The 19,158-nt window shown below is 49.1% G+C and overlaps 1 protein-coding gene across 3 annotated transcripts in view; it reads left to right on the forward strand.

Moving 5' to 3' along the window:
- Positions 1-19,158, forward strand: part of EEPD1 (endonuclease/exonuclease/phosphatase family domain containing 1) — a 287,236-nt gene that overhangs the window by 40,516 nt on the left and 227,562 nt on the right. For all 3 annotated transcript variants that reach the window (XM_078059456.1, XM_078059457.1, XM_078059458.1), the window contains 4 exons: positions 926-1,070; positions 6,723-6,979; positions 13,812-13,897; positions 14,890-15,022. The gene's annotated coding sequence lies outside the window, so the exon portion shown is untranslated. The remainder of the gene's footprint in view (positions 1-925; positions 1,071-6,722; positions 6,980-13,811; positions 13,898-14,889; positions 15,023-19,158) is intronic.

The raw sequence follows: 19,158 nt of genomic DNA on the forward strand, positions 1-19,158 counted from the left end.
ACCAGGATTAAATTCTGGAGCCAAATGTGTTCACGTATCAGTGGGTTGTATCAAAGGGGAGGCCCTGCTGGAGGTTCAACTTGTTTTATTATTTTCTTTACTTCAGCAAAATAGGTAATTGGCCCCACTCACACTGTAGTGAGTGCTGAGAGTAGTCTTGGAGGCATGAGTGCGGCCTCTGGAAGAGGTGTTTGGAGCCCTGGAAGTCACAGCATATGGCCTCCTATAGTAGGCAGGCTGTCCTGGGAGAGAGAATTCATTTAGAGGAAGGCAACACGTGGCCCTGCATCCCAACTACTTGGAACCAGCTTCAGCCCTGGGAAGAGGTCAAGCCCGTGGAGCAGAGACTAGGGCACCCTTGGTTGGCTTAGTGCCGAGGGTGTGTGATTGTCTTCCCTAAGAGAACCAGTGCATCTTGGACAGGCTTCCCAGTCAGCAAAGGGGCTTCTCAACAGGGGTGGACAGAGCTGGGGTATAGTCTTCAACAGCGACACCACATGTCAGAGAGGAAGACCTCCAGAACTGAATGGATTGGCTCTAGTTCTCTCTTCTGCCGGAATTTGGAAGCTGGGCTAACCTACTTTGAGGACAGTTAGGGATGGAGTGGGACAATAGTCTCAATAAGGAAATATATTCTGATCATAGGGTATATGGTATGAGCAATTATTTTGTGGCAGAAACTGTTGTCTACTGACCCAACAATCCTTCTCTGGAAGAGCCTTTTCTGGAAGAACCCACCTGCCATGACAGAGACTTAAAATGCCAAGTGCTCACTCTCCCAGACAGTCTTGGTGTGTGGTCCAGTTTTGGTCAAAAAGACTGTGGGATGATTTACTAGGAGCTTGAGGGGAGATTTTTTTCTCCTGATAAAAAGAGAGGAATAGGCAAAGAAAACTTACCTTTTTCTTTCTTGTCTTAAACACAGTTTGAGTGTGGACATGATATTTGGAGCTGTGGCAGCAATATTGTGACCATGAGGGAAAGGCCAGGAGAATCACATATAAGTCAGCCCAGAACTCTGACACTACACAGCCACCAAACCAACTACCTACTTCAGGACTTCCTGTTAGGTGAGAAAATGCCTTCTCCCTTGATGAGTTTTGTTTTGTTTTTGTTTTTGTTTTTGTTGGGTCTTCTAGTTTTAGTTGAAAACATTTCCATTGACTAGTAATGTCTTTGGTTGTAAATGACAGAAAACCCAGCTAACCCTGGCTTAAGTCATAGGGACATTTACTGTTTACTTAACAAGAACCCTAAAGGTAGGTGATCCAAAGGTTGGTTCATTGGCTCAGCTATATCATCAAGAACTTGGAGTCTTTCCATATGTTTTCAATAGATGTTGACCTCTGATTGTTGTCTCATTTTTGCAAAATGGCTGCTGCAGCTCCAAACATTCCATCCTGGCATAGGATGGGATGGGAAGAGAAGAGCAGAAAGGGACGCTTCTCCCCAGCTACCTGTTATCAGGGGAGAATATCTTTCCCAGGATCATATGGCATCCATAGACCAATCACTGGCAGAAAGGAATGACACAGGCATTATTGACTTAAACCAGGTACTCTTGGGTACCTGCTCTTTTCTTCTTCCTCTGCTCTTCGCCTTTATCAGCATGTTCACTGCCTTTGCTTGCAGCCATCAAAGTGGTTTCTTGGTGATATTCTATTTTTTAGGTTTCTGTTGAAGATCAGAGATTGGTTGCTACGGTTTGAGCTTCACTCTATCAGTTGGGCCCATCATGTATGTATGTTCCCCACTCCTAACTATTTGCTGATGTTTTTAGGGCAAACAAAAACAAAAACAAAACCACAACTTCAAGGGGCTGCTTCCATTGGCTTTTCCCCAGCCAGACCCTAGAGCAGTGGTCCTTAACAAGGGCTGAGCTTGCACATACACCCCAGTGGACTTGTGGTAGTATTTGGAGACATTTTTAGCTTTCACACCTGGGGAGGTGGTAATGTTACTGGCATCTACTGGGTAGAAGCCAGGGGTGCTGCTCAACATCCTGTGCCCAGGACAGCCCCCTCCAACAAAGAATTATTCAATCAAAAATGTCAGCAGTGCCAAAGTTGAGAAGTTTGGCCCCAGAGGGTGGCCAGGCCAGAGAGCCATCTTTCCTCCTTCATGCCTCCTTGCTTGTGCCTCAGGCCCTCATAAATAAGAAGAATGTCCCTGTTCTATGCCTTAGGACACCAATGTGCCCCTGGGCCATAGCAGTGACCAACTAAACACCACGAACACAGTAATTGTGTTAATTCACTAATTAAATAAACTCCTCTCTTCTGAGTCTATTTTCACTTTCGGACAAATTGCAGCAATCACTGCATGACTTTTGTACAAAATTACAAAGTGTTGCAGCTTTGGCAACAGGATCTCCAACTGCCATTGCATCAGAGACAGGCTCCGTGGGAGGAATGTGACACATTCATTCCGCTTCTGCTGAAGAGCTTTGGAAGTGAGCGAAAGGGCAGCATAGAAACGTTCTAGAACTGGGACTTGGGAACAATTATTTTCTGGGGCAGGTTTTACCCACCCCTGCCCACTTTCATTTTATTTCCACCAGCTCGAATGAGTACTTAAAGTTACCTTCTCTTTAGAGTTGTCATTCCTTAATTTTCTCTCTTGTAATATACCTTCTTATTCTTACCCCTTTTTCATGCGAAAAGAGAGAGAGAGAGACCAAGCGAGGGAAGAGAAAGAAATCCTGCACATAAGCAGGAGTCTCTTCTTTTCAGTGTTGGAGTTGGCTGTTTCAGGAGACATTTCTGAGTTTTCTCCTAAAGTAATCATTCCAGCGGGAGACCATAAGAAGGTAAGGCAGAGCGCTGGCTGCTGTTATGAAGAGCTCCCCGTGCCAATACAATGTCATAAATCAGTTAGAAATTTCTCTCTTGTGTAACTGTCTGAGTAGGCGGTCTCAGGCCGGCAGAGTGGCTCAGGGGTGTCCAGGCCCCGGGGCCCTTTGCTCTGCACGCTGCTCCTGCCTCATTGTCAAGACTGGCCGCGCCATTTCCTACTGTCACCCCCACATTCCAGCCAGCAGGAGCGGAGCCTTGCCCTCCCCTTCAAGGGCCATTGCCTGCAAGCTGTACTCAGTACTTCTGCTCGGATCCAGTTGGCCTGAACTTAGTTACTTAGCTACATCAAGCTGCACAGGGTGGGGAGTGGAAGATGCGGTCTTGATTTGGGGGGCCCAGCCTGCTAGCTACAATGTGAGAGTTCTATTACTAAAGTGCTTGCTAAGTGTCATGCTCCGTGTTGGGTTTTACAAGGATTACTTAAGTAATCCTTACAATAAAAATAGATACCCTTCTAGTCTCCATTTTACAAACGAGGAAGCTGAGGCACAGAAAGGCACCACCCTAGCGGCAGATCCTTATTTGTTAAGGGAGTGCTGGTGGGGGACATGGGAAGGGGGAGAGGGACAGGATGGGGAAGAGGGAGGAAGCTGGCAAAGGCTCCGTTTCAGGCAGAGTCCCAGCCCCAACCTGATCCTGCTCCTGCAGAAAGTTCTGGAACATGAGTTGAATCTTGGAATTTTCCCTTGAGGCAAGGGAGCTGGACATTCACACCCACACTAGTCAGGTGCTGGCGGTCACCCCGGAGGGGATACCCAGATGCTCCCAGCGCTTTGCACCTGCTGCCCAACCAACTCCAGGAGCCCAGGGGTAGTTCTCTGAAAAGGATCCCAAGGATGAGCTCTGAGAGCAAAGGTCAGGAGTGAGGTGGGCACACAGAGCTGGTAGCAGGAGCTGAGGGGATCTTGGCGGACACTGCGCAGTGGCACCTCCCTGCACGCCCTCCTGGCACCTGGTTAAAGAAGTCCCAGGAGCAAGGCCACTTGGCAGACTTTTGCAAATGAGCAGCCAGTCCTGCCTCCCCAACCCCCCACACATACCATTTTAAGTGGTCATGCATAGACGCTGTTTGCTCTGAAAAATGCTTCATTAAGTCACTCAACAAATATTTATTGAGCACCTTCGATATGCTGGGCTCTGGTTAGGGGCTGAGCATATAAAGACCAATAAGACAGAGTGATTCATTCCCCCCCCCGCCCAGGAGTTCACAGGCTGCACGACTACAAAGGCTGAAAAATGAATTGGTTTTTAGATTCAGAATAATCAATGTCATAGAGACCTGCTGTGTTCAGGGCTTTCAGAGGTGAGAGAAGCAGAAAACACTTGGCGGAAAGGGTGGCATTTGATTCTGGGTTTTAAAGGATGAACAAGAGCCCTTTTGAGCAGCGTGTGCAATGCCATGGAAATGAACAAGCCGAGTCTGTGTTATGGGCCATGGGGAAGTTGTTGAGTGAACGAGGGCGTGAAGGAATTAATGAACGAGTTGTCCCAATGCTTGGTGATTCTCAGGGGGAGAGAGGATGTCATTGTTGTAAGTAGATTTCCGACCAAACGGCACAACCCTCTCCCTCTCATCCTCTGGCCCCCCCAGGAGATTCTGGCCCACCCTTACAGGGCCGGAGACTCTAAACGGGAACACCTGTTACCGTCAGGCATGAGGGGCAGACGCAAAAGTGGAGAAGGAGCACTGTCGGCCTGGAAGAGTGTTCTTTTTCTTTCCATCCTTGTCCAAACCTGACTGACCTATAACTTGGCTGCAGCATTACCTCGTGACGATAGAGAAGTATCAGGAAGCTTCACCTCCCCCCACTTGAAACCAGGGGAATAAGAATAGTTTGTCCTGGTCCCGAAATTACTTCAAGACTTGTAGGCCTTCAGGATAAAACATAAATGTAATCTCCCCTCTCCCAGACCAAATGTCCTCAAGGTCAGGTTCACAATCCCATGTGAAGTGTGAAGCGCAGTGGGTCATCGGGCAGGGGCCGGGGCCTGGGGTGTGGGGCTGCTCTAAACACCTGCACCTCCAGCCAGCCCTTGCACAATGAAAGACCCCAAATATTTTTTATTGATTAGCTTGATGAGGCCATTGGTTTGATGACAATAATATAAATCAAGGAAAAGACCCTACATTTTCAAATAAAATAAGAAGAAACTGACTGAACAAAACAAAACGTATGTTCTAGATCTTTTGCTCCCTCCAGCATCATTGCTTACACCCTCTTTCTGTGTCAGGAGAGAGGCTCCTGTGAAATCTCACCCTGCAAATCCGCAGGGTCTTTTAATTTCATTCTCTCTGCCCAGCGCCCTATAGAAATTGCTTCCTCCAGAGTCTCCTGGGGACTCACACGGGGTGAAAAGACATTAAAAACAGATACTTCCTTTGATAGTGAAAGAGAATAATCAGCTGCAAGTCTTGGGGTGGCCTCCACTGCCCTTGGTCTCTGTCCCCAGCTGTGCTGGGGGGAGCCCCCGAGGCTGGCAGAGCCCTTCAGGTCCTAGGGTAATTTAGCGGGAGGCAGTTGGCAAATGGAAAGCCTGATTAGGATGCTGTCAGACTAATCTGTTGGTTCCAAGTGTCACATAGCTGTGGCTAGGAATTGGAAAGAATATTATTTTCTTTCTGAGAATTTGCAGTTTGGCCAGCTTTGGGAGAGGAATTTCTTTAAGGAGGTGAGGGGGTGCCTGTTTATGGAGTTACTGTGGTTTCCTCGCACGTGCTCATTTAATACTCCCACCCACACCGTCCTGCAGAGTAGCTGCAATTGTTCCCATTTTATAGATGTTTTACAACTGTTATTGCTTAGGTGCAAAAGGGTTATGAACGTTTAACCTTCAGTTTGCGCCCAGGCTTCCCTGACTTGAAAATTTCTACTTTCCTTCCTAATGCTACCTTAAATTCAAGTTAAACCTTTTTTCAAGCATCAAACATTTCCACACTCAGCCCCTCCATTGGAAGTAGGAGCCTGGGTTTGCTCTCTGTCCCTCACTCATCTAATCCTTCTTAGGCAGAGGACAGGCTTGGAGAAAATAGAAGAAGACCCCAATCTCTAACCTGCAATTCTTGGGGCAGATATGTTTCAAAATCAGAAATTAAAATTTGGATTTTATAAAGGAATTATAATGATGTCCTGTATTACATAATACCTGGTAGCATCTGGGGAAGGCACCCTGAAATGAATCACGGTAATATTTCTGCAGTGAAATATTCACACCGAGGGGGATAGATATAGATGATGAAGAGTTGCATATGAATTTAGGTCGGGTTTTTGCTACCAAGTTAAAATTGCCAAAGGTTTTCTGAGCCTTTGGGATTTGGGAATCACTCTAAGGGCTGGTGGACTTGTAGATTATATTTAAGGGCTCTTCTGCTCATATAAATCCTCTGCAGATGAACCTGGCAGGGAAGGGCACGAGCAGCACCTTGGCCTGGAGCCCTTTCAGCTGTGGCAAAGGAGGAAAGCCCACTCCCTGGGCATTTCCAAGACACAAGGACGAGGAGCCAGATGCGCTGGGCTCTCTCGCTGACTGCCAGGCAGATGTGTGTTCCTTAGGGAAAGTACTGCACCTCCCTGGACTACTAAGTGGGGAGAGGGTAGAGGGGAAGCCTCGGATGCTGCCGGTGGTCCTGTGGAGGTCTGAGACCCACTGTAAGCCTGTATGAACCTTTGGACCCGGGCTGAGCCTCCCAGCCCTCTGTGCCCTGGGCAGGCATTACACAACACCGCCACCGCCCACCCCCCCCCAAACTGACTCATCACTGTCTGAGGGTGTGGGGTGTGGGGCTTGACTGCCTGGGTCAGAGTTTGAGCCACTAGGCCCAGATCAGTTGGGACCTGATGACTTATCAAAGTGTCTGTTTCTTTCCAGATACTGAACATCATAATAACGGCACCCACCTTACAGAGTGAGTGAGAGGCTCAGTGGAGCTGGTGCATGTTCAGCTCGGTGCCTGGAACGCACAGGCTGCACATTACATAGCAAATGGCTTATACGACTCTTACCACGGAGATCAGGCCTGTGTCAGTGTCCTGGGGCTGCCATCACAAGTTACAGCAACCTGTATGGCTTACAACAACAGAAATTGATTCTCTCACAGTGCTGGAGGCTACAAGTCTGAAATCAAGGTGAGTAGGGTTGATTCCTCTTGGAGGCTCTGAGGGAGAATGTCTGCCATGCCTTTCTTTACCTTCCGGTGGCTGCTGGCAAGGCATTCCCTAGCTTGTAGCCAAGTCACTCCCGTCTCTGGCACCGTCTTCATGTGGCCGGCGTCTTGTGTCTCTGTGTCAGATCTCCCTTTCCTTTCTCTTATAAGGACACCTATCATTGGATTGAGGGCTCACTCTAAATCCAGAACAATCTCATTTCAAGATCCTTAACTTAATTACCCTGCCAAGACCCTACTGCCAAACAAGGTCACATTCACAGGTACCAGGGGTTGGGACTTGGACATATCAACTGGACCGCCTCCAGGGTTAGGCACAAAGTCTGCAGGGTTGGACAACTGGTTGACCGTGCACCCCCCCAATGTGATGGTGGATTGTGAGCCAACCCCTGTGGGGTCCCTTGATGGGGAACCCTTGTGTACAGGAGCCATTGTGATGTAGTATAAAGGGTAGGGGTTTTGGAGTCTGGTGGATCTGGCCGCAAGCCCTCGGACACTGGGCCAGTTTACTTCATCAGAGTAAGGCTCAGTTTCGTTATCTCTGAAATGGGCATTATAAACCCTATCTCAAGCTGTTCCAGTGAAGCATACAGACAGATTTACAGCATCTAGCCCATAAAGCCCTCTGTAAATGGGATTCCCCTTCTCTTCCTCCCACGTCCTTTGATCTGATGACATGAAAGCTGTCGGTGCCTAGAATCTTCTTTGAAATCTGGGACTGCAATAAGGCCCACACATCCTTAAAACACTTCAGTGCCAGCCATGGTGTCATTGGAGGGGTCTTCTCCAATGCCAAGTGGCCTTCAAGGCCCACGTCTGTGTTTCCAACAATAAGTGGGTGGTTACTGGGAGCCCACCTGTCAACTACCAAGTGCTGGGGAATCTCCCTTCAGAAATACTGTTAACAACCCAGCCCACACCCCCTTAGCTTTTCCAGTGCCCAGAGAGGACTTCAGACCCTAAAGAACATGTGAAGATCATTGTAAAACCATGCAAGACAAAACAGGGTCTGGGCAGATTCCTTAAAACCCTGTGCTGTCATAGACACAGCTCACACGGTAAAGGTCATTCCCACCTGGCAAGGCTTACGGCCAGAACACTTTGTCTTGTCCTGAGACAAGAGTCCCACGGTGCGGCAAAGCCCCCAGTACGGGTGGGTTGGGAAGCCTGTGCCATGTCTCATGCGTGACGGGTCTCATCCTGCACTAACAATGCTCCTGGCGCCCTGCTTCATCTCCTTGGAACATACTGACCTTTCCTTTCCTAACTGACTGTTACGACACAGGGCCGAGGTTTCAATTTCTGCAGAAGGTGGTGGAATATCTACTCTGCGCACCAGGTCCTGCATTTTAACTCTTGAGCTAATGATTTAATTCTTCACTAATAGTAGGTGCCAAACAGTAAGTTTTTGTGTATCGCAGTTTGTTTTAATTTTTGTCACAAGACCTTAAAGAATACAGAGGGATGCTACTTTTTCCCATCAGAGGCGAGTCATGGAGAGGCCGGATGGATGTCCTTGGCACCCCAGCACCTGGGGAACCTTGTTTCCACTCCACCGTGGGAGGCAGTTTGGCTGGTGGGCACTTGCTTTGGCTGTTGCACCCCACCTCCCTTGTTCTGGAACCTGCTTTTTTGGGGATCTTCCCCAAATTAAACAGGTTTTTTTTTCCCCAAAGGGCACCCTGACCCAGGAAGGCCCAGATGTCATTTCCTCCACCCACTCACTGTGGCTCTGTGTTCCTGAACCCCAAGCTCTTCGTGAAGCCCCCAACCTTCAGGAGGTTCCCGCCGCCCTTGGGGTCCTTGCCTGTGGCTGATGCTGAGCAGGCAGAGTATGAATAATCACACAAGAAGGATGCTAGGCTTGGCTGTGTAATGGTTTGAGGCACTAAGCAAAATGCCTTCAACATATTCTTCCAGTTAAAATTTATCCCATTTACAGGGAAAGAGCATGAGCCACAGAGAGGCCAAGAATAGGTTCTCTGGGCTCCAAGGTGGTGGATGTCTAATGGGTCACTAAGAGGGAAAGGGCCACTGGAGACTGAAGACTGATATTGCTCATAGACTTGGGTGATTGAGAAGAGGTGCGCCAGGAAGAAGGGAAAGGATGGGACAGACGAGTTGGCCAGGTGGCCCAGGGGTAGGGCCCCAGTGGTCAAGGCTGGGCAGGGGGTTCAGAATATGGATGAATCGGGCCAGGGCACAGCTAACCCCCTCCCCCCCAGTCATGGCCCATCACGCACACACCCTCCTCCCCTCGTCTCAGCAAGTCTTGCCCCTGGGATGTCACCTGACTCTCTTGATTGGAGATGCTCATCTTTTCAGTGGTATGGTAGGACCGGCGCTTACTGTGAAACCTGGTCATCCATTATTCTGCAAAATTACCACGTCCATCTCCTAATATCCAGTGATTTCCTTCCCTTCCACTGACTCCCCCTCTGTCCATATAACAGAAGGAGTGTGTGGATGGGCCGGGGGTCATGCCACCCCACCCCAGAGTGCTCTCTCTGCTTGTTCCACTCCTTTCCTAGATGCAGGTGTCTGCCACTGAAACCAGCCTGAGTGTCCATTCATGGAACTGACCGCTTAGCCAGTGGGATTCCAAGATAAAAAACACAGTCCCTGCACTCAAGGGAGGAAAGACACACAAAAGGGTGCTAAAGGGAAAGAGCCAGGTCCCTCCTGTTTCCTAGGGAATTTGGGGCAAGTTAATGACAACAGAAATTTTTAGGGAGGGAACATCAATAAGTGTTAGTAATTATTATTAATATTAATTATGATTGAGTCCATGGGGATATCAGAATGACTTGGTGGTATTTCCCCTGTGGCAATAGAAATGCCTTTAATGGAAATACATTTTAGTTTGCACTCAAATACTCAGGGTTTAAATCCTAACTCGGGGAAAGAAATGCAGAGCAGCATCCATCTGGGCACACTGATGGGCAAAAACACCAACAGTACCACAACCAAGAATGAAAGCCCGGATCCAGGTCACTTGGGGGTGAAGACTGAGTTCTTAATAATGTGGAAGTTGCCAATGATTGTGGAAACTCAGAGAAAATATACCCATCATTTGACATAAATTCATATCTAGACTTCTTGGTTGGACTAAACTCCCCAGAACAGAAAATCCTCAATTCTGTGGTGGTTAATGCTACTTTGGGATACCTTTTTTTTTTTTCCCCAAAATGAGGACAGGAACACTGGCCATGGGGTTTTCTTTATCTGGTGATGAGTGATATCCCAGCCATCTGCAGGGAGTGGATGGCCTGTCACTGTGTGGGCTCCTGTGCGCACTTCCCTCCTGCCAGCCAGCCTCACCCGCGTGTGGTTCGCACCTGCCACTGGAGTGACTGAGGCCGCACCCAGGATGTGTCTGGACAGGCCAGCAGGAGGGCAGAGATCCCTGCGGATGCGAGGTCAGCACTTAGATGGAGGAGTCGGAATTGCAGAAAGCGCGTGACGCTGTGGGCAATCTCGTGGCTCCAGGTCTGGAGTGAGTGATCCGTCCACAGAGCACACAGATGGATGGACATCGCCATGCTAGATCTGCCGGAGACAGCACCACAGGCCATTCCTAAGGATCTTATAGTCAATATACGGAGAGAAAGCCCACGTGGGGGAGAAGACCGCTTTAGGCACCGCGTCCCCTCCCCCCTCACGAGAGCACCATTACAGACCTCGACCTGGTCTTGCTAACTCCCCACCCACTGTCCCCATCTCAGTCCATGCTTCTAGCAGACACCAGACAGACCTACCTACGCTGGCACTTCTCAGGCCTCAAGGTGCTTACGACTGTCCTGGGGATCAAGTTGAAGTGCAGGTTTCCTGAGATTCTGCATGTCTACCGAGTTCCTGGCTGAGGCCAAGCCTGCCGCTCAGTGCAAAAGCAAGGACCGAGGGGCACCTGGGTGGCTCAGTCGTTAAGCTTAAGTCTGCCTTCGGCTCAGGTCATGATCCCAGGGTCCTGGGATCGAGCCCCGCATCGGGCTCCCTGCTCGGCAGGAAGCCTTCTTCTCCCTGTCCCACTCCCCCTGCTTATGTTCCCTCTCTCGCTGTCTCTCTCTCTCTCTGTTGAATAAATAAATAAAATCTTTAAAAAAAAAAAAAAAAAAAAGCAAGGACCGAAAGCCCAGCCAAGAGTTAAAAGCCTGTGCTCTAGAGTACCAGCACTGTGACCTTCGGAAAGTCCCTCGGTCTCGCCGTCCCGTTTCCTTCTGTGTAAAGTGTGACGGTGGTGGCGATTACGTGGCTCCGTAGACGGAACACACCCCGGCCACTGCCCGCTCGGCATGGCTCACGGCTCGCGGTGTGGCAAGCCTGCGCTGCACTCACGGCCTGCGTGCTAAGATCACCCTCGTGCCCTGCCCTCCTCCATGCCTTTGCTTTGCCCTGGGTCATGAATGCCCTTTTCTCCCTCCCACCCCCCCACCCCTCCCCGACCCAGCAACGTCTGCATTCTTCCAGGCTCTGAGACCCCAGAGCCCACCTCCCGGGCGGCTGTTTAAATGTCTAAGTAGCAGCTCCCCCGTGAGCTCCAGGAGGCCAGGAAGTGTTCACCCTTTGGCATCCCATCTCGTACATCACCCGACACCCGCTGGGTTTCAACAGAGGACGAGGGAATGGATGACACGACAGGTACTTCAGGCCCTTCTATAACTGCTCTGCCTGGAAGTGCTGGGCTCTACTCTAGATCTATGGAGGCAGCATTTCAGTGGGTGAATCTCTGGCATGGGACAAGAGCCTTCTCTTAGTTATTTACTTGTTTAGCTAATTATATGAGTCTGGACTAGTGGCTTCTTTTTTATTCAGTGGCTTATAAGACATCACTGTCACGATTTCTTGCAATGCTCAAATTGTCCCAGATTTAGCCTTCGATCTGGTGCCTGTGTCCTTTGGACATGTTCTCACCACTCTTTGAGTAATTCCTTGCTTTCTCGTGCAACAGGCCATTCCAGAATCATTTTGTGGTGTATTTCTTGCCAAGCACGACAGGTGATTCTGATACACACCTGGGTTTGGAAGCCATCGTGCCTATCAGTAGCCTCAAATCACCATCGGGGTTAGCTCTGTTCCAGAGCCAGAACGTGTGGCAAACGGCAGGGACAATTCTTAGGCTAGAGCCGGGGAAGGGAGCTCAGTGTCCCTAAGACTCCCAGGAAGCATCCCTGAGGACAGTGGGCTCACCACACAGGCACAGATGACTCAGCAGAGCTACCTGGCAAAGGATCCCAGGTACCACCTGCCCAGCCAGTTCTAGGTGGCAAAGGCCCAGAAGCATCTAAGGCAACAATTGAGGGAAACAGGAAGGAGGTGACACAAAGAAGGACTTACGGAGTGGAATGCGTTTCCCAACAGGTAGAGAGGAGTCGTCTTAACTTTACTGATCTGCGTGGGCTGGTAGGTCTGGGCCCCAGGAAGTCCCCAGGGGTGGAGCAAGCTGGCAGCTCCCATCAGGGAACACGGTGTGGTTTTCCTCGGAGGGCAGCCAGAGTGTCACAAACGCCTTGCACGAAACAGCATTTTCTTTTCCCAAAGAACACGAAGCACTTTCACAGATGGCTCATTTGTTCTCAACTGTTTTTCAGTGCAAAAACATTTGTACACCCTGACTAAACAGAGATGAACAAATGTTTTTAAAAGACTTACTAGTCTGTGCTACCTTGACAACTTTTCTCTGAATCTAGAATTATTACAAAATAAGTTCTTTTTTAAGACTCACCCTTTACAACATCATGGGAGAGAGAATAAAGCCCTCGGCCCCCACCGTTGTTCACATCCTAATTCCCTGAACCTGGGAATATGTTACCTTACGTGGTAAGAGAGACTTTGCAGATGCAAGGAAGGTGAGCATCTCGAGGTGGAGAGATTATTTTGGATTATCTGGGTGGACCTATTGTAATTATAAGAGTCATTGTAAGGGTCAGGCAGAGGTGTAGTGTTGGAAGCAGAGGGGTGTGTGCGTGTGTGTGTACAGAGACAGAGAGAGAGATTGATTGAAACTTGAAGACAGCACCCCGCTGTCTTTGAAGATGGAGGAAAGGGCCACAAGCCCATCTCTAGAAACTGGAAAAGATAAGGAAACAAATTCTACCCTCAAGCCTCCAGAAGGAATGCAGCCCCAATCACCCCATGATTTTAAGAACCATCTCAGACGTCTGACTTCCAAAACTAAGATAAACTGGTGTTGGTTTAAGCAATTGCACTTGTGGTAATTTGTTATAGCAGCAATAGGGAACGAATACAAACATTAATTTAAAAATTCTTTTACAAAATTCTCCACATTGTTCTTCTATCAACCAGTTTGCTTTTCAGTCATATCCTATTCACAGGTCTGCGTCACATTCATTAACTGTTCACATGAGAATGCAGCTCTAACAAAAATACCGTATTTCTTCCCCCACCTTGGAGCCCTCCCCACCCACCTTTCTGTGGTTGCTCCTGCTGTCCTTCCGCACTGATAAGGCCCATTAGCTTGAGGTTACTTACTCGACATGAGCCTCATGCTCTGACACCACTAGCGTTTAATTGAGCATCTATTACTATCGTTTTCTTGAATACAAATACAAATGGGCATTCACTTGTGCAGGTGCCATAAACATTCCCACAGGCAGACTGTCAGCTGTCTGCAGGACATTCCTCTACAGATGGGGCACAGCTCCCCTCCCCCACAGCAAGCCGCCCTCTTCTGCTCTAGGCAGATGGTCCTGGAAATGAAATTACTGGCATCCCAAAGTTGACCTGGAAAATAAGTCATCTGTAGTTCAAAATCCACCTCTCCCTTTTGCTCACAGCCATGCAGAAGCCGCAGTGGTCTCGGTTTGTCTGGAGTGCCTGGGAGCATCCTGGCTCCAGAACAAAACCCAGGTGAAGCCAACAGGTAGGCACTCAATGCTCATGTCATCTGCATTCTCATGTCACCCGCGGATGACCCAACTTCCCATCTACCCATTACAGGCCAGAGACTTTGCTGCCCAGGGGAGGAGTGGGCTTTCAGGTCAGGCAAATCTGTATGTAGAATAGCCCTGATTAAGTTACACTCCTTAGCCAATCACATGCTACAGAGTAAACTATTGAATCATTAACTTCAGTGAGAAGGCACCAAGGACAAATAAATATAGGGCATATCTCCCATATTCACTTCCAAGGCCATCGCACTAATGGCTGGTGAAACCGTAGCCAGATGGAGCTGTGGGAAATGTTTCAGCCCTTTCCGGTTGACACTGTCTTCTTTCATTCTCTATTGATCTTCTGTACCCACACACTTCCTTGTCGCCCTCCAGTCTGCCCTGGATGGCTCACCCCTTCTGCGAGGGCTTCAACTAGAGTAGGAAAGGGGTCTCTTTCTCTCTGGCTACAACTGCTCAAAGTTCATGTTTCTAGGCCCTCTGTTCAGGAACCCCGCTCTCCTGGTCACTACATGCTACTGCACGGGTCTGTGCAGATGTAGAGGTTGAGATGTGGGCTGCCCAGAACCCTGAGACGGCCCCCTGCTCTGTGATGCTCGCCTAATCTGACTGCCCTATCTGTCTGAGTCATGCTATGTCTCTGGGAGGAATTTTCTTGTTTTTAGACTTGTGCTGGTAAAAACTTCTTGCCTGAGAACAACCTGGAAAAAGCCCTTTGGAGAGGAAATAATTGATTTTGTGGTGCTTCTTGTATTTTGACCTCAAGCCTGCCCTGGTTGCAGCAATATGCCATATCACTACTGAATTGTTCCATGCCTAAACCGAAATGGACCACACAGAGACTTTTATAAAGTCTCAATTAAATGAACCACACTGATCTGCTTCTTTTTGCCACACAGAGACTTTTATAAAAAGTCTCAATTAAATGAACCACACTGATCTGCTTCTTTTTGCCCTTGTATAGGAAATCTACCCAGGGTTGAAGATTAACCCGAAAGCTCTTTGTTATCAAGAGAAGGCTTTTAATATAGGCAGTACTGAAGGAGGGGAAAACAAGGTTTTCCAAAATAGAAGAAATCTGAGGGATTTTCAAGCAGGTAAGTTCTACTTGGGTAAGCCTTTCTTCCCATTTTGATTTATTCTAAAGGAATTAATATGTCTTGGGGTGGAGAGGGAAGGGGGGAGGATTAGAGGGACTGTGGCTCGTCCGGCTTGTGGTCGCTGTGCCTCCAGTTAGATCAGGCGGCTGGGGGTCACCATCAAGGGCTGCTGGCCATGAGCTCTCTCAGAGCAAGCTCACGAGGGACCAACGCCTGCGCTTCCAGGGAAGACTAATGTGTATGGCTAACTTTTCAGGGAACACAGAGTTCCTGGGCCTTGTTCCATCCAGCCATTGCCCCTACTTGATCTCAGACACAGTGAACAGTCCTGAGGGGGGGGGCTCTTGGGTTTAACAGAGGCGAATAGAAATTTCCTAATTTCTATTCCTTGGGAAGAAAGGCTTCCTTGGGAAGAAAGGCTTACCCAAGTAAAAGCCATTCGCCTTCCTCCAAGAGAAGGGAGCCTTGTCTGGTCTGGCTGACTGGACCTGGCCCAGCCCTGCCCCGCCACCCCTCAGCCAGCTTCCCCACGGTGGCGCTGAGGTAGTGAGAAGGACAGCAGAGGCCTCCAACCAGGTGTGGTATGATGGGGTTGGACTTCGGGGTTTGAAAGTACAGGTGGGGTGGGGCACACAGAGTAAGCTGTAGGTTTCTGTCACGGTTCTAGCTTTGGTTTTGAGTGATGGTTTTTCAGTCCTTATTACATTAAAAAGTAAGACAAAAAGCCTGAGGAAGCAACAGGAGGTCAGATATGGACCATCGACAATAGCATGTCATGAACAAAGGATGGTGATTAATCCACAGTCTGATTCTGTGGACCTGTGGGTCAGGAAACAGAACGCAGGAATAAATAACAGTAGGGCCATGTCTCAAGTGTCCGCAACAGGGCCTTTGCTGGGCTGGGGAAGGTGTGGGGGGCCGCGGCTGGAATGCTTTCTCCCCTTTGACGCCACCATGTCATCCACAGGAGAACGGACAGGGGTTTGAGCAAGGGGGGCCTGGCAGAGGAGAGTGGAATGCTGCCAGGTCACCTGCTTGAGTCCCGAGTTTCCTTTCCTGACACCCCCAGAAAAGGATGGGTCAGTCTCTGCCTGGGAGAAGCTCGATTCAGGGAAGTTTGCCCAAGTTTGTGGGGCCTTCAGTGGGGGAGGGGTGCCTGTGAGACATATTCCAACCTCCCACCTCTCCCCCCACACCCCCAGGTCACAAGTCTTCCTTTTGTTCCTGGAGCTCTCCAGAGCGAGCTCGTCCCGCATCTCACATTCTCACAACACCGACCAAGAGCCCGGCTCATGTTGCCCAACTTGGATACAATTTGGGGAGCCTTTTTAGAAAATGAGCACAGACTTGCCAACACAAAAATCAGATACAAAAGCAGATATTTATTTAGAAGTGAGGGCTACCTACCTGTTTAGCTTCATCACCTTCACGGTGAATTTGGCTCTGGGTATAGCGATCATCACTCCTGGTTTAAAGGTCACGAAATGGAGAGTCAGGTTGAAGTGACTTGCCCAAGGTCAAACACTGAGCCATGAGTGAACTGGCATTCAAATTCAGATCAGTTCAGTGTGGCCCAAATTGGGAGTAACATCCCATGACCTGTAATGGTGTTGGTGACAGGAGTGCCACTGTTCTCGAAGACTGGTTATCTAATTTGCATCACAAAATGATTTATGCCATCAGCCAATTAGGTTGTGTTTATCCGAGGTATGTCTGGTGCGGGGAGCGGTGCAGGGCACTGGGGAGACGGCAGTAACGGAGGTGAACATAGTCCCTGCGCTCCAGGAGAGGGAGAGACTACTGATGCCACCACCCTTGAACACTGGCAGAGGGGACATCGCAGAGCAAAACAGATGGATTGTATTCTACCAGCTGGTCCCAGAGGCCTTTGGAAAAGAGCCCCATGTCTTTAGGAAAATAACTCAATGAGACTTTAGATGTGGGAGAGCCCTGGGTCTGAATTGGAAGAAGGCCACAGGGAGGTGGTGGGAGCCCTTCAGGGTAGGAGCAGTGTGCTAGGGGGACCAGACGGGATGGGGGTGAAAGGGGAGAGGAGGATGGGCAGAAATGTCTGAAGGACAAAAACCCCCAACAAACCAGGCTGTCCGTAGGCTGTTTTGTACTACTGCGTTTTTATAATGTAAATCTCCTCCATATCCCCAAGGCATCAGTAGTACTGGACCACACACAGGGCCTTGAGGGATGGTGAGAGAGCTGGAGAGAGAGAGTCTGGAGCTCAGTTTCACCTAGGGGTTAGATTTTAAAAACTGAGGAAAGTACAATGGAGTGGAAGCAAGAAACTTGATGCCCAGGGCTTCGCTGGAAGCCCCCCTTTGGTAGTAGGCAGGGTGGGGATTTGGGATCATCTCTCTTAGATCTTGGAGGCAGATTGGTCCCGTCGGACATCTGTACTCTAAAAAGAAAGCACCACTACCAAGGTCCCATGGGCACCAAGTCCCCACGGCTGTGCCATACACATTATCTCATTTAATCTCTGCCAAGTTATAAGAGGTGGATGTTCGTTTCCCTGCTCTGCACGTAAAGAACTCAAGGCTCAGACAAGTGGAACTCAAGGCTCAGACAAGAGCAGTAACTACTAAGAGCAGATTCATCTGATGTCAACACCCTCCCTAATTCCACATCTCCATCAGTCTGGCTGTGATATTCCTTCGGCTTTGGTTCATTTCTAGACCCATGTGCCTGAGGTTTCCAGGGAGGACTAACAGCACAGAGACTGTGGACAAGTCCAAAGCAACGGGGTCCCTGCAGGGCCGTTGCCTGGCTCTGTTCCCTTCCACACTCCCCTCTTCCTTCTCTCCTGCCACGGTCCCTGCTGGGTTTCTCTGTGAAGGCAGTGGAATATTACTACCCCGGTCACTGGCTCCCACCTCTGAAGTGGGGCCATTACCCCTCGCCATTGCCCAGACTGTCCCTGAACTGTTGCCAAATGTGTGGAAGCTGCTTTTAAGTGTGACCTCACACATTAAGTTAAAATGCTAGAGGAAAATACATATTCTCTTTTTTCCCTGCCTCTTCACAGAAATTGAGAGAAAAACATTTGAATGGAATTGTTTAAAGAAGATGAGGTCTCTAAAACTTGACTGTAGGTAAAGTACAGGTCGTGCCAACTCATTTTGATGTGTTGGCCATCTGACTGCCACCAAGACGCAGCTGCTTGTTTTTTTCTCGGTGAAGTGTTAAATAGCTGTCAAGTCAGATGCTAGGTGATAACAAGCATCCAATTATCACGAAAAATGGAGTCTGGTCCCAGAGACCTGCCAGTCCTTGGAGATTCAAGGGGAACTCTACGTGCTGGTTCAGCTGAGCCCACGCATCTAGGAGAAACAAATAAAAATGGTTATTTGCTGAGTGCCGCTCGAGTGCCGGCACTGGGCAAAGCGTGCTGCCTCCATAATCTCGTCCTGGCGGCACGACAAAGTGGGCACCGTCGTTACCCCCATTTTACAGAAGAGGGAACTGATGCTGCTGCAAGTTTCCCAGCCTCAGGAGCACCCTATCAGGGCAGAGCCTGCTTCAGCCTACCCCTGAGGTGGCCAGAGGGCCCAATGCAGCAGGAAGAATGCACCTAGAAGAGGCAATCTCGGCAATTAGTCTGGGGCATGGTGCCTGCTGTTTAAGCAAGGTTTCTTTATTGTTTATAGAATTAGATTAAAAAATATATTTTGGGGGTGGTTGTGAGATCCAGCCCCACGTTGGGCTCCATGCACAGCAGGGAATCTGCTTGAGATTCTCTCTCTCCCTCTGCCCCAACCATCACATGTGCATGCACGCTCTCTCCCTCTAAAATAAATAAATCTTCGAAAAAAATATATATATTGGGGTTCTTGTTCTAAGCAAGATGGAATAAGCATAGTCCACCATGCCTCTCCCATTGAATGCAACAATAAATCCATGGAGCAGCTAGCTATCTGAGGACAAATGAAAGGGAACAGGAGCAGGTGGGTTGGGGAAGGCGGTCAGAATTTGAAGTGCCACCAAACCCGGTTTGAGTCTCCCATTTTCTCTCCTCTGGGACCATCTGGCCTCTCAACTCAGAGGCAGCCTGAAAATTGGAAACACATACCAGATGCAAACAGAAAACGCTGTTAAAGGAACCCTCGCTTTCTGGCCCA

The sequence above is a fragment of the Halichoerus grypus genome, chromosome 12 (assembly GCF_964656455.1).
Source record: "Halichoerus grypus chromosome 12, mHalGry1.hap1.1, whole genome shotgun sequence".
Lineage (NCBI taxonomy): Eukaryota > Metazoa > Chordata > Mammalia > Carnivora > Phocidae > Halichoerus > Halichoerus grypus.